The 14,042-nt window shown below is 42.4% G+C and overlaps 1 protein-coding gene across 1 annotated transcript in view; it reads right to left on the bottom strand.

The window, feature by feature from the left end:
• Window positions 1-14,042, bottom strand: part of THSD4 (thrombospondin type 1 domain containing 4) — a 507,461-nt gene that overhangs the window by 478,517 nt on the left and 14,902 nt on the right. The window lies entirely within an intron of this gene.

Genomic DNA, 14,042 nt, shown 5'->3' on the forward strand with positions numbered 1-14,042 from the left:
GAGGAACTTGTTTATGGTAAGTCACAAGTTAACTGAAGAATTTCTATGGGATTATCTGGCTGGGAAATCAGTTGGCTCACTTTCTGTGGCATTTAAAGCCTTAATTTGCATATACACATAGGCATTAGCACTGACACATTTTTTTGCAAATGTAGGCCTAAGGGCCCATGCCCTGCATCTCTGAAGCACTGGAACCCTTGAAGGTTAATATGGTTAGTATTCCAGGAATGGTGGGAAATGGAGAAAAAGCCACAAAGACAGACAAGTATCGACAAGAGGATGAAAAGACTTCAAAGTCTGAACTTACTTGCATGAGACCTTGATGGACTATTTGGACTACAATGTGATTTTGATGGGGGATATGAATGGAGTGGTATCTACAAATATGGACAAGGCACAAAGACAGGTAGTCACCAAGGATGGTAGACTACCGAAAACCTTCTTTGAGATGACTGACAATTTGGATTTGGTTGATATTTGGAGAACAAAGAACCCCTTGGGTAGAGAGGGAACCTTCTTCTCTGAAGCCAAAATGACATGGACAAGAATTGACCAAATTTGGATAACTAGAGGACTGGCCCCAAAGACTAGAAAAGTGGAGGTTTGTCCTAAAACCTGCTCCGACCATAATGCTGTGAAAATGGAGATGAAACTAACACCAATTGGCTCCTTCAGATGGAGGATGAATGACACCTTGTTTAGAGACGAAGAAGTGACTAAGAAGGCCCAAAAAACTTTGAGAGACTATTTTGAGATAAATATGAATACTAGTGTTGAAAAAAGAATAATCTGGGACGCAAGCAAAGCGGTTATGAGAGGGTTTCTGATACAACAGAATGCAATAAAGAAGAGAACTCAAAATGAGAAAAAAGATAAAATTTTGGAGAAAATAGAAGAAGGTGAGAAGAAATTGAGAGCGAAACCAAAGTCGCAAGAGATTCTGAGAGAAATAAAGCTACATCAAGTACAATAAATGAAAATGATGAACCAGGAAATAGAGTGGAAAATCAAACAGATGAGACAAAAGTCATTTGAATCGGCTAATAAATGTGGGAAATTGTTAGCTTGGCAAATGAAAAAAAGACAAAAACTTAACACTATTACAAATTTGGAAGTGGAAGGAAAGAATATACAGAATCCAGTGGAGATTAGAAAATGTTTCCAGAGGTATTTCAAACAACTTTATACACAAGGGCCACAGAAAGAAATTGACATAGATCAATTCTTGAAAATAAATGGACTACAAAAAAATCTCTCAAGAAAATAAGTTAATGCTGAACTATAAAATAACTGAACAGGAGGTAGAAGGTGCCATTCAGAATATGCAATTGGGTAAATCTCCAGGACCGGACGGCCTAACTTCAAGATATTATAGATCCTTGAAAGATTGGATAATACAACCATTAAAGGAAGTTTGTAATGGAATTTTGGAAGGGAAAAAAGCACCAGAGTCGTGGAAGGAAGCTTACATTACACTTATACCGAAAACTGAGTCTGAGAAGACACAACTTAAGAATTACCACCCCATATCTCTGCTTAATGTGGATTACAAAATTTTTGCAGATATTCTGGCTAAAAGATTAAAAAAAGTGCTAGTGGAGGAGATACATAAAGACCAAGCAGGCTTTCTCCCGGGCAGACATTTGTCTGACAATACGAAAAATATAATTAATATTTTAGAAAAACTACAAGTGAACATCAATACTAAAGCAGTTTTGATATTTGTAGACGCGGAGAAAGCCTTTGACAACATTTCTTGGAGTTCTATGAAGAAGAATCTTCAGGGGATGGGGGTTGGTCAAGGTTTTGGAAATGGTATAGGTGCAATTTATTCAGAACAAAAGGCCAAACTAATTGTTAATAATGTGGTGACGGAGGAATTTAAGATAGAGAAAGGGACACGACAAGGTTGCCCAATTTCCCCATTGCTCTTTATTTCGGTCCTGGAGGTTCTCTTAAATATGATCAGAAGGGACCAATTGGTTAAAGGTATACAAGTCGGAGCCAAACAGTACAAATTGAAAGCATTTGCAGATGATTTAGTACTGACATTACAGGAGCCAGAATCTAGTACTAAAAGAGTATTGGAATTGATTCAAGAATTTGGTCAAGTTGCAGGATTCAAGTTGAACAAGTTAAAAACTAAGGTTCTAGAGAAAAATCTAACACCGATTGAGAAAGAGAGGTTTCAGAAGGAGACAGGTTTAACACTAGTCAAGAAAGTAAAATACCTGGGGGTTAATATGACTGCTAAGAACCTGAATTTATTTAAAGATAACTACGAAAAATGTTGGTCAGAAGTGAAAAAGGATTTAGAAATATGGTCAAATTTGAAGCTTTCCTTGCTAGGCCGTATTGCTGCTATAAAAATGAATGTATTGCCAAGAATGCTGTTTTTGTTTCAATCATTGCAAATTTTGGACAAAATGGACTGTTTCAAGAAGTGGCAGAGAGATATTTCTAGATTTGTCTGGCAGGGCAAGAAGCCCAGAATAAAATTTAAAATATTAACCGATGCAAAAGAAAAAGGAGGATTTGCCCTGCCGGACCTTAAACTTTATTATGAATCAGCTGCATTTTGCTGGCTGAAAGAATGGCTGCTTCTTGAGAACACAGACATTTTGGATTTAGAAGGTTTTAATAATGTATTTGGGTGGCATGCATATTTGTGGTATGATAAGGTCAAAGCACATAAAACATTCAAAAACCATATTGTCAGGAAAGCATTGTTCAATGTCTGGATAAGATATAAAGATTTACTTGAAAATAAAACCCCAAGGTGGCTATCACCGATGGAAGCGAAGGCTCAGAAAAAGCTCAATATGGAGGCCAAATGGCCGAGATACTGGGAGATCTTGGAACAAGAAGGAGATAAATTGAAATTGCAGAGTTTTGAGAAACTAAAAGACAAAGTGCGAGATTGGCTTCATTACTATCAAATAAGGGAGGCTTACAATTTGGACAAGAAAATTGGTTTCCGGCTGGAAAAATCAAAATTGGAAACAGAACTGTTAGATCCCAAAACTAAGATATTATCAAGAATGTATAACTTGCTGTTGAAATGGAATACTCAGGATGAAACGGTGAAATCTGCTATGATAAAATGGGCACAAGATGTCGGACATAACATTATGTTGGCTGACTGGGAACAGTTATGGACCACAGGTAGGAAATTTACGGCATGTAATGCCTTAAGAGAGAATATTATGAAAATGATATACAGGTGGTACATGACACCAGTCAAGCTTGCAAAAATCTATCATTTGCCCGATAATAAATGTTGGAAATGTAAAGAAAATGAAGGTACATTCTTCCACCTTTGGTGGACGTGCCCTAGGATTAAGGCTTTCTGGGAGATGATCTATAATGAAATGAAAAAGGTATTTAAATATACCTTCCTGAAGAAACCAGAGGCCTTTCTCCTGGGCATGGTCGGCCAATTGGTGCTAAAGAAGGATAGAACTTTCTTTATGTCTGCTACAACAGCAGCAAAAATACTCATTGCAAAGTATTGGAAGACACAAGATCTACCCACCCTGGAAGAATGGCAGATGAAGGTGATAGACTATATGGAACTGGCGGAAATGACTGGCAGAATCCGAGACCAGGGAGCAGAGTCGGTGGAAGAAGATTGGAAGAAATTTAAAGACTACTTACAGAAATACTGTAAAATTAATGAATGTTAAAATGATGTCGGAATAGAGTTAAGTGGTTTTAGCAGAAATGTTACAAAGGAGTATGTAAAAAATGGATTGTTAACAGGTGAGAATGTAAAGTTATAATATATTAAGATAAAGGATTAAGATAAAAATAAAGAGGGAAAGGATTTGCTGAATTAACTAACTGAATTGGAATACAAAAAAGGGAGGTGTGAGGAGGTCAGGGAAACAAGTAAATGAAAGACAAGACATGGAAAGATTGATTTATTTTTAATTGTTCTTATTTTTCTGTATTTTGTATTTTTTGCTTCTTTTTTCTTTCTCTTTCTTATTTTTGGTAACCTTTTCTGAAACTTTAATAAATATCATTTTAAAAAAAAACAAAGTCTGAACTTACTAGAAAACAATAGAGGAAGCTACTAAGAACTTCCAGGGGTCTAAGTTGCGCCAAACCCGTTTGTTGCCACAAATTACAACAGCAAAGCGAACCTATGGCTAAAATTAGCAAGATCCACCCACTGACTTCTTTTCAAATGGAGAGGCAGGAGGGGGGGTGAAATGTACTTTTGTTTGTAAGGAATGAGATACTCAGGGCAAGTATGCATTTGAGACAGGCTGAGCTTCAGGATAGTTTCAATTTGTACTTTCAAAGGCTTGTAATTATTAAGATGATGAAAAGGGGAGATGGCTTATACAAACTTGTGCCAAGGTGGCTCAGAGTTTGATCACAAGATTGGAGAAGCTCTTTGGAGATACAGATCTTTATTGGCAAACAAGGCAACTTATCTAACATGGGTTGCATGTGAATGAAAAACCTCCAGTCCACCCCCCACCCCTTTAGTTCTTTTCCCAATGTTGGCAAAGGCACATCATGTTGAATTGCTGCTCCTTTCATGCTACAGAGACTCTCCAGATAAACAAAAGAGCACACACTCACTTTTTCCCTTTAAGATCCTCTTTCCAAAGCAGGAAACGAGATACAGCCTTAGTCATCAAGATCTGGATTTCTACTCTGAACAAGAATGCATAACAAATGGGAAAACATGTCCAACCCGCGAAAGGCTTCAGGACTTGGTACACACCCTTACTGTGCAAGCAGATGCTAACAGAGGGCAGAGGGACAACCATTTCCATGGGGAGAAGGAGCTGTACATACTCCAGGGATAGATGGATCAGTCTATTTATGGCCTGCACTGTCTTATCTCTGCATCCATATAAAAATATGCATCTTATTCAAATATGTATCTTATCTCTATGTTACTTGAGCCAAGAGATGCACAACAAAATTAGGAGAAGTGAGAAACCCAAAGGATAATTATGTTCCTAGCTGTGCATTAGTTCAGGGATGATGCTGGGTGATCACTCAGCTAAGAAACCTAATCTGAAAGAGCAGGTAACCAGGACACCAAGTTCCCCTTGCTGCAAGAATTCTTCCCATGCAAATGAACAGATTCACCCCCACATCGGAGCATCACACTCACCTGGATGCAATTGCCTGATACCTCCGAACAAAAATTGAGATCAACAAGGAAGGCATCCTAAGAAAAATCTGACAACAGCTATTAGTTAGTTTGATTCGTAATTGACCTTCCTCCTGCACAAACCTGCCAGAGCCTTGAGGTCATTCTCAGAAGCCTTTCCCTATGCCCTCTTTTCCCCACCTTCAGAAGTGAGATGCATGGTTAACACAGGAAGCTGCCTTACACTGAGTCAGTCCACTGGTCCATCTTGCTCAGTATGTTTACACTGAAGGGCAGCAGCTCTCCAAAGTCCTCCCTGGAGATGCCACAGAAGGAACTTGGGAGCCTCTGTGTGCAAGGCAGATACTCTGCCACTGAACTATGGCGATGCAGCCATTTCACTGAGGTTGCCCAGCTTTACTACAATAGCACCAAAAGAATTCTTTTTAGACAAAAACACTTTTTTAATGGCCAGACCTTTTAGATCCATAACTTGTAGATTTTTGATGAACATGCCTAACTTTGGTACATTCATTTCAGTGAGTCTGCTCTGAGTAAACCTTGGCTGCATAGAGCCTTTAGGGTTTTTCTGTAGGGAATGCCAACACTTTCTGCCTGGCTCTATTTTGTAATGCTCTTGTTTCATTTGAGCTTTGCATTTTAACGTTTTTAGATGTCTACCTGTCACCCTGCAGTCTTTTTTAAGATCAGGGATGGAGCACCTGGAGCCTTCCAGATGCTTGGTTGTGCTTGTTGTAGCTGGTTCAAGTGTTTATATTGTTTTAGTAAGCTGCTATGAGTCACTTTTGTTTAGTTATAAACAACAGTCTCCACCAGAGACCAGCCTATTTGCTGCTTCTGAGAAATAGAGGAGGCAGTGACGCCCCCTACATCAGCTTAGCAGGGACTGTCCTTTGGCTCCTCTCCCAGAACTGCCTCTATCAGCTGCTTCACAGGAAGAAGAGGAACAGTGAGGCCCCTTCCATTGGCCTCGCTGGGACCAACAGTTGTTTAGCTGCTCCTTTTCCAGGACTGCCTCCTGTACTGACCACTCCACCAGGAATCCAAACCATTGCCTGGATAATTTTAAATGCAGATTATGTAACAATGTGAAAGAGCTGGTGGCCTACAGATGCTTATTGCTCCCTTCCCTTCCCTTCCCATTCTTTTCCTTTTCTATCATAATAGTTCAATACACACACACACAAAACCCCACCCTGATCGCTTTGAAAGAATATAAAAAGAATGCACCCAAACATTTAGCTTGTAGGACTGTATTGTATGTTCTCATTTAACTTGGAGCCACTTCATACATTATCCGAAGGCAAACATGCATTTGCTATCAAGTGTATGCTCAAACGGAACTTGACACTAATCCCTGATGAGTGTATTTGTACAAAATGTGAGTTGGATTTGCACATTACACTTAAAACCTCTTTTGGTGTGTGAAGGAGCCCTCAGGCTGACCAATTCCAATTGTTTCTTAATGTTTTAACCGGAAAATTTAAAATAACTAAGGGGACAAGACAAGGCTGTCCCCTGTTACTGTTACTGCTTATATTGGTTTTACAGGTTCTGACTAAAAGAATTAGATCTGGTAATGAAATCAAAGGGATAACAGTGGGGCAGAGAGCATATAAGCTCTTATATCAGCATTTGCAGGTGATGCAATGATATCCGTAGAGGAACCTATGGTCAGTGTAACAAGGGTTTTAGAACAAATTCGGAGGGGTAGCAGGTTTCAAACGTAACAAAAACAAAACCCAAATTATGGTGAAAAACATGAATGACCTAATTAAAAATGATCTACAATCATTAACAGGAATAATGATTGAAAAGAAAATTAAATATTTTGGAGTGTGGTTAACACTGAGGAATATAAATATTTTTAAAGATAATTATGTCAGAGCTTGGAGAGAGGTTAAAAAGAGTCTAGAAATTTGTGGAAGGGTGAACTTGTCACTTATGAGAAGAATATCTGTGATAAAAATGAATGTGCTACCAAAAATGTTATTTTTGTTTCAAACAGTACCAGAGATCAACAATATAAGATGCTTTAAAGAATGCAGGGGAAGAAACCAAGAATAAAGTATAAAGTATTGACTGATGCTAAAGGGAGAGGCGGATTCTCCTTACCAATTTGAAATTTTATTTTGAGACGTCTTGTATTTGCTGGCTAAAGGAATGGATATCATTGGGAAATGGTTCCATATTAGATCTTGAAGGGCATGATAACAGATTTGGTTGGCATGCTTATTTGTGGTATAACAAGGTTAAAGTTCATAAAGCTTTTCTGAACCATGTTATACGGATAAATGTAAAAATTTATTGGAACAAAAAGCACCATGTGGCTCTCTTCACTAGAAGTAATATCAGTGAAAAAATAGAGTATGAGAAATGATTGGGCAACCTATAAAGAATTATGAAATGATGTAGATCAGGGTTTAAAACTAAAGAGGTTTGAAGATATAAGGGAATTAGTAACAGATTGGTTGCAATATTACCAATTTAATGAAATGTTTAAGTTGGATAAAAAGAAGGGTTTTTCAAATAAAACCTCCCAGTTTGAAAGGGAACTGTTAGGAAATAAAATTATGTTCATTTCCAAAATGTATAACCTTCTATTAGAGTGGCAAACAAAAGATGAACAGGTCAAATCGGTTATGATCCACTGGGCCAAGCATTTTGAGCAGCGTGGGAGAGACTATGGACAAGAGGATTAAAATTTACAGTGTGTTACACTCTGTTGCATCTACCATGATGGATAGGACTCAGAGATCAAAGGTATCGAACTCTGGCAGACTACCTAAGGCTTTCTTCGATTGACAAATTAACTGACAAATTTGATTTGTCAGACATATGGAGAATAAGAATCCAATGGAAAAAGACTTTACTTTTTTCTCAGATGCTAACCAAGTATTTTCGAGAATAGACTACCTATAGATATCCAGAGACTTGTTTCCTAAAGTAATAAAAACGGAAATTTGCCCTAAAACTTGCTCTGATCATAATGCAGTTTCTATGGACTTGAAAATGTTTATACAGGGTTCCTTCGGATGGAGAATGAATGATGATTTGTTGAGAAGTACTTCAATTGTGAATAAAGCCCAAAAAACCCTAAAGGACTATTTGGAACTTAATATGAATCAGGGAACGGAAACAAGGGTTATTTGGGATGCCAGCAAAGCAGTAATGAGAGGGTTTCTGATACAACAAAACTCTATTAGGAGAAAGTCACAGAATGAGAGAAAAGATAAAATTATGGAACAATTAAAAGATAAAGAGAAGAAGCTTAGAGGAAACCCAAAGAATTTGCAGATACAAAAAGAAATTAAGGTCCTACAGATTCAATATTCACAGTTAGTTAACCAAGAAATAGAATGGAAGATAAGAAGGATGAGACAAAGAAATTTTGAAACTGCAAATAAATGTGGGAAATTATTAGCCTGGCAGTTAACGAAGAGACAAAAGGAAAAAGAGGATTTGGCAAAAATTGAGCAATTTATTAAGATTAATGGTTTGCAGCAGATTCCAGATGATAAAAAGATCCTACTAAAAGGGTTAATTACAAGACAGGAAGTTGAACAGGCAATAAATTCAATGCAGCTTAGCATTGTATGGATTAAATATAAATATCTTTTAGAAAGAAAGACGCCCAGGTGGCTTTCACCAATGGAGGCAAAGGCCCAGAAAAAGTTAAATATGGATACCAAATGGTTGAGATATTCTGATTTAATATTGGAAGATCAAGAAGGATATAAATTAAAACCATTTAATCAAGTTAAAGATAAGTTAAACTGGCTACATTACTACCAGATTAATGAATTGTACAAACTGGATTTTAAAAAAACAGTTTTGCTTCTGAAAAATCTAAGTTGGAGACGGAGTTGTTGGACACTAAAGGTAAAAATTTGTCTAAAATGTATAAGTTATTGTTGGAGTGGCATACAAAAGATGAATAAGTTAAATCTGTGATGATAGATTGGGCAAGAGACGTTGGACATCACATAATGCTTGATGATTGGGAAAGACTGTGAAAGGGGTTAAGTTCACCGCATGTACTGTGTTAAAGGAAAATATAATGAAAATGATGTATAGATGGTATTTGACCCCTGTTAAATTAGCTAAGACTTATCATAACTGTGATAATTTATGTTGGAAATGTAAGGAAAAAGAAGGAACTTTTTATCACATGTGGTGGACCTGCCCCAAGGTGAAATACTTCTGGGAAAAGATTTATAATGAATTGAAAAAAATGTTGAAATATATATTTATAAAGAAACCCGAGGCCTTTCTTCTTGGAATAATTGGTCGGGAATTGCCCAAGAAACATGTTAAATTATTTTTGTATGCCACAACTGCTGCTAGATTATTACTAGCTAAAAAGTGGAAAACCCAAGAATTACCAACTGTGGAAGAATGGCAGATGAAGATGATGGATTTTTCGGAGCTAGCCAACCTAACCGGAAGAGTCCGCGACCAGAAGGAGGAGGAGTATCGGGAAGAATGGACAAAATTTAATAATTATTTAGCTAAATTTGTTAAGTTAAATTAATTGGAAACAGCTTGCGGGTATTAGATTGGCTTAGGATTTTTTATAAGTTAAGTGTTGAATTAATATGTTTAATTTCAAATTGAAAAGATATAAGGATGTTAAACGATTAAGTTAAGTTTATAAGAATTCTGATTTGGAAAACCGTTAAAAGGATATACACTGAAATTTAACCAAGGGGAAGCGAGGAAGTCGTTTAACAATGTTAATAAGTATAACTTTAATAAGGTTATTGTCAGGGCACTGACATCGGAGCTAGAGGCGGAGGGAAGGCTCCAGAGGGATGCCGGAGAGGGTCCCAGTAGGGAGAGAGGCAGCCCATCTGCTGGGGAAGGAAATCAGCGTAACACCAGTGGAGAAGGGGGGCAGATGGGGGAATCGGAGAGGAGGCTCCAGGACTCTTCACCGGAGACCAGCAGGGAGAGCACGGGTACGCCGCTGCCCACGCCCTCCCTGCGCAGAAGACTTCCGCGCAGGGAGAGTAGGAGGAGACTTGGCGTCAAAGAACTTCTTTGCTGGAAGAGGTTCAAGAAACGCCCACTGACAGATTCTGCCAGCGACTGAGACAGTCACAAAGTGAAGGGCTGTCTAGACAGAAAGGGTTCAACCAGGTAACCTAGCCAGGAGTGGCGGCAACTTACGCACGAGCAACCCCTAGAACCATTACAGCAATCCGTCAGTCACTGACGTTGCTTGTGCGCAGCTCCAGAGAGGCAGCACGATGAGCCAAACCAGAGAAGCCGGAGAGACGGAGCAAGCAGCTGGAGTGCAAAATCTGGTGGAGAGGAACCGAGATTTGGAACAGCATGTGGCTCTCCTGACGGCGCGGCTGGACGGAAGATGGACTCAGGATGCACAGGTCAGACCCACCCCCATCGCAAGGAAGGTACCGGGGCTGGTACACAAGTTTGGGGGGAAACCCCAGGACTACAATGCGTTCCGAACGGAAATAGAGTACGCTTTGGAACTGCAGCATAATGACTTTGCTGATGATGGGGAAAGGGTAGCCTACATTGTGGGGCATCTGGAGGATGGGGCACGGGAATGGATCAGGCCCCTAATGGTGACGCAAAATGCTGCCTTGAAGGACCTTAGGAAATTTTTCCAGGCAATGAATGCGATGTATTCCAGTGAAGTGGAGCAAAGTGTGACTCGGCGGGAACTGATGGGGTGCAAGCAGGGGAGCCAGTCAGTTAGAGACTACTGGTCGCGCTTTGCGATGTTGATCCACAGGCTCGGGTGGGATCTGGACTCTGAACCTATTCAAATGTTGTTTGAGGAGGGGTTGTCCCCAACTGTGAAGGACGAGCTGTCCCGCGCCCCCCGCCTACAGTCGATGGATCAGCTGACCAAGGCTGTGCTTGTGATTGGAGTGCGGCAGGAAGCGCGGGCTCAGGAGAAACACGAAGTGAGAGGGGAATGTTGCCATGACTACCGCATTCTTGAAATACCGAGACAGCTTTCCCAGGCGGCTGTGCCAATGGAAATAGATGGCGCAAGAGAGAGAGAGGTTTCAAACTCCAGTGAAGGTCGCAAGAGGGAGGGGAAGGATTGGAAAACCACCAAGAAGTGTTTCCTCTGCCAACGGCCAGGACATTTTGCCAGGGTCTGCCCTCAAAGAAAGGCCTGGCAAGGGACGGTGGGAGCTGCTGGCTGAGAGGAGAAGGGGGAGGAAGGGCAGGCGCAGGGAAATGCCAACGCCTGGCTGCCAACCAGCGGGGGCAGCAGCCAGGCCAGCAACCAATAGAAGTGCCCCAGCCTGACCCTCCCAGGGCAGCTATAGCCATAGAAGTGGTGCTAGAACTGCCGAATGGGCACCCAGTCAAAGTGGAGGGGCTGCTGGATTCATGCAGCTCCTGCAATTTCTTCAACAGGGACTTCGCTCTGGAGCACCAACTCCACCTGCTGCCCCTGGATTTTCCCTTGCAAGTGACCACCATCGATGGCAGGGAACTTCTGGGGGGGGGGAGTGACACACCAGACCCCGCCAATGTGAATGAGGGTTTCCAGGCATACGGAGACCATTGCCTTTCACGTGGCCACACTGGCAGGACCCCCAATAATACTGGAGATGAGCTGGCTGGCACTGCATGATCCAGTAGTGTCATGGCATCAGCGATCAGTCACCTTTGGGTCAGCTTACTGCTTGGAACACTGTCTGGGAGGGGAGAACCCAAGGATGACAGTGGCCAGGGTGGCTGGGCTGGCTGTGGAACCAAAAGGGGAGGTGCCACCACAATATGCTGACCTGAAGGAAGTCTTCAGCGAGAGGGAGGCGGATAGACTACCCCCCCATAGGCCCTTTGACTGCCAAATCAACTTACTCCTAGGGGCTCAGCTGCCGGTGGGTAAGCTGTTTGCCATGTCTGACCGGGAGATGCAGGAGTTGCGGCAATTTATTGACAAGAACTTGAAGAGGGGGTTCATAAGAGAATCAAAGGCGGTGGGGGGCAGTCCGGTGTTCTTTGTGGACAAAAAAGAGACTAATCAGCCCAGAGTAGTCGTGGATTACCGGGCCGTCAACATGGTGTCAGAACCCATGACCTTCCCAATGCCCAGGATTGACGACATTTTAACACGGGTGAGGCAGGGGAAAATTTTTACCAAGCTGGACCTCAGGGGAGCGTACAATTTGATTAGGATAAGGGAGGGGGACGAATGGAAAACCACCATGTTCACCCCCCTGGGGGCTTTTGAGTACTTAGTCATGCCATTTGGATTACAATCGGGCTCTGCCTGTTTTCAAGCATTCATGCACCACGTGTTGGGGCCCCTGCTGTACAAGAACTGCGTAGCCTTTTTGGACAACGTCTTAAATCTATTCGGACAATGAGAAGCAACATGTCAGAGACGTCAGGGAAGTGCTAAAGAGACTGCAGAAGCACCAGTTGTGGGTCAAGCTGGGAAAATGCCAATTTCACGCCAGAGAAGTCGAGTTTCTGGGGTACAAGTTGTCAGACAAGGGCCTAGCTAAGGACCCAAGCAAGGTGCAGGCAGTGCTGGAATGGAAGGCCCCCAAAACCCGGAAGGATGTGCAGAGGTTCCTAGGGTTCAGCAACTTCTACAGGAAGTTCATCAAGAACTTCGCCCACTTGACAGCGCCCATCACAGATTGTCTCAGTAGCAAAAAGAAGTTCGCCTGGACAGAAAGTGCACAGCAATCTTTTGAAAAACTGAAGAAGGCGTTCGCTTCGGAAGAGCAGCTCCTGCACGTTGATCTGGAGAAACCCATGAGGCTGGAGACCGACGCGTCCGACCGAGCCATTGGAGCGGTACTTTTACAGCCAGGGGCTAAGCAGGGCTGGAGGCCGTGTGCCTTTATCTCGAGGAAGCTGAGCAAGTCGGAGCAAAACTATACGGTGTATGACCGCGAACTGCTTGCAATCTATGCGGCGTTTCGCCGATGGAGACATCTGTTAACAGGGGCGCAGCACAAGATCCAGGTTTGTACGGATCACAAGAACTTGGAATACTGGAGGACCGTGCGAGTCCTCAACCAGAGACAGATTCGATGGGCACAGGAGTTCTCCAAGTTTTCCTTCGAGATCCGATACGTGCCGGGAGAGGAAAACGTAAGAGCAGATGATCTCTCCCGGAAGCCGGAGTACATGGAAGGAGAGGGACCGCCGGAGGTCCGACACGTGTTCCCCGAGGACCGATGGGTGGGGGGGGGAGCGTTGGTTGGGAAACGAGAACTGGCCGGGCTTACTAGAAACGACGTGTTCGCTCAAACTAAAATCAGGGAACTCCGGGACGGAAGGGAAAACCATGGATGGTTTGAGGAAAAGGAAGGGCTACTGTATTATAAGGGGGCGCTGTATGTACCGGGGGAGACCTTGAGGGGAAAGGTACTCAAACAACTCCACAACAACCCAACAGCTGGGCACTTTGGACAGCACAAAACCATGCTGCTTGTCACCAGGCAGTTCTGGTGGCCAAGGGTGAGGGAAGATGTACGGGAATATGTACGGGGGTGCGACTGCTGCTAGAGGGCAAAGGGGGAGAGGGCTGCCCCCGCAGGGTTACTGGAACCCTTACCCACGCTGGGAAGACCCTGGGAGGTGGTGTCCATTGATTTTATGACAGATTTGCCCAAGTCAAGGGGGAAGACAGCAGTCATGGTAGTAGTTGATCTACTGACGAAGATGTGCCATTTCATAGCTTGCTCACATGCGGTGATGGCAGAGGAGACAGCCAGGTTGTTTGTGGATCACATCTTCAGGCTGCATGGGGCTCCCTTGAGGGTCATCTCAGACCGCGGGAAACAGTTTACTTCCCGGTTCTGGAGGAAGCTCATGAGCTTGCTGCAGGTCGAGGTGGGCTTCTCGACAGCGAGACACCCGGAAACCAACGGGCAAGCAGAAAGAGCGA

The sequence above is a fragment of the Podarcis raffonei genome, chromosome 14 (assembly GCF_027172205.1).
Source record: "Podarcis raffonei isolate rPodRaf1 chromosome 14, rPodRaf1.pri, whole genome shotgun sequence".
Taxonomy (NCBI): domain Eukaryota; kingdom Metazoa; phylum Chordata; class Lepidosauria; order Squamata; family Lacertidae; genus Podarcis; species Podarcis raffonei.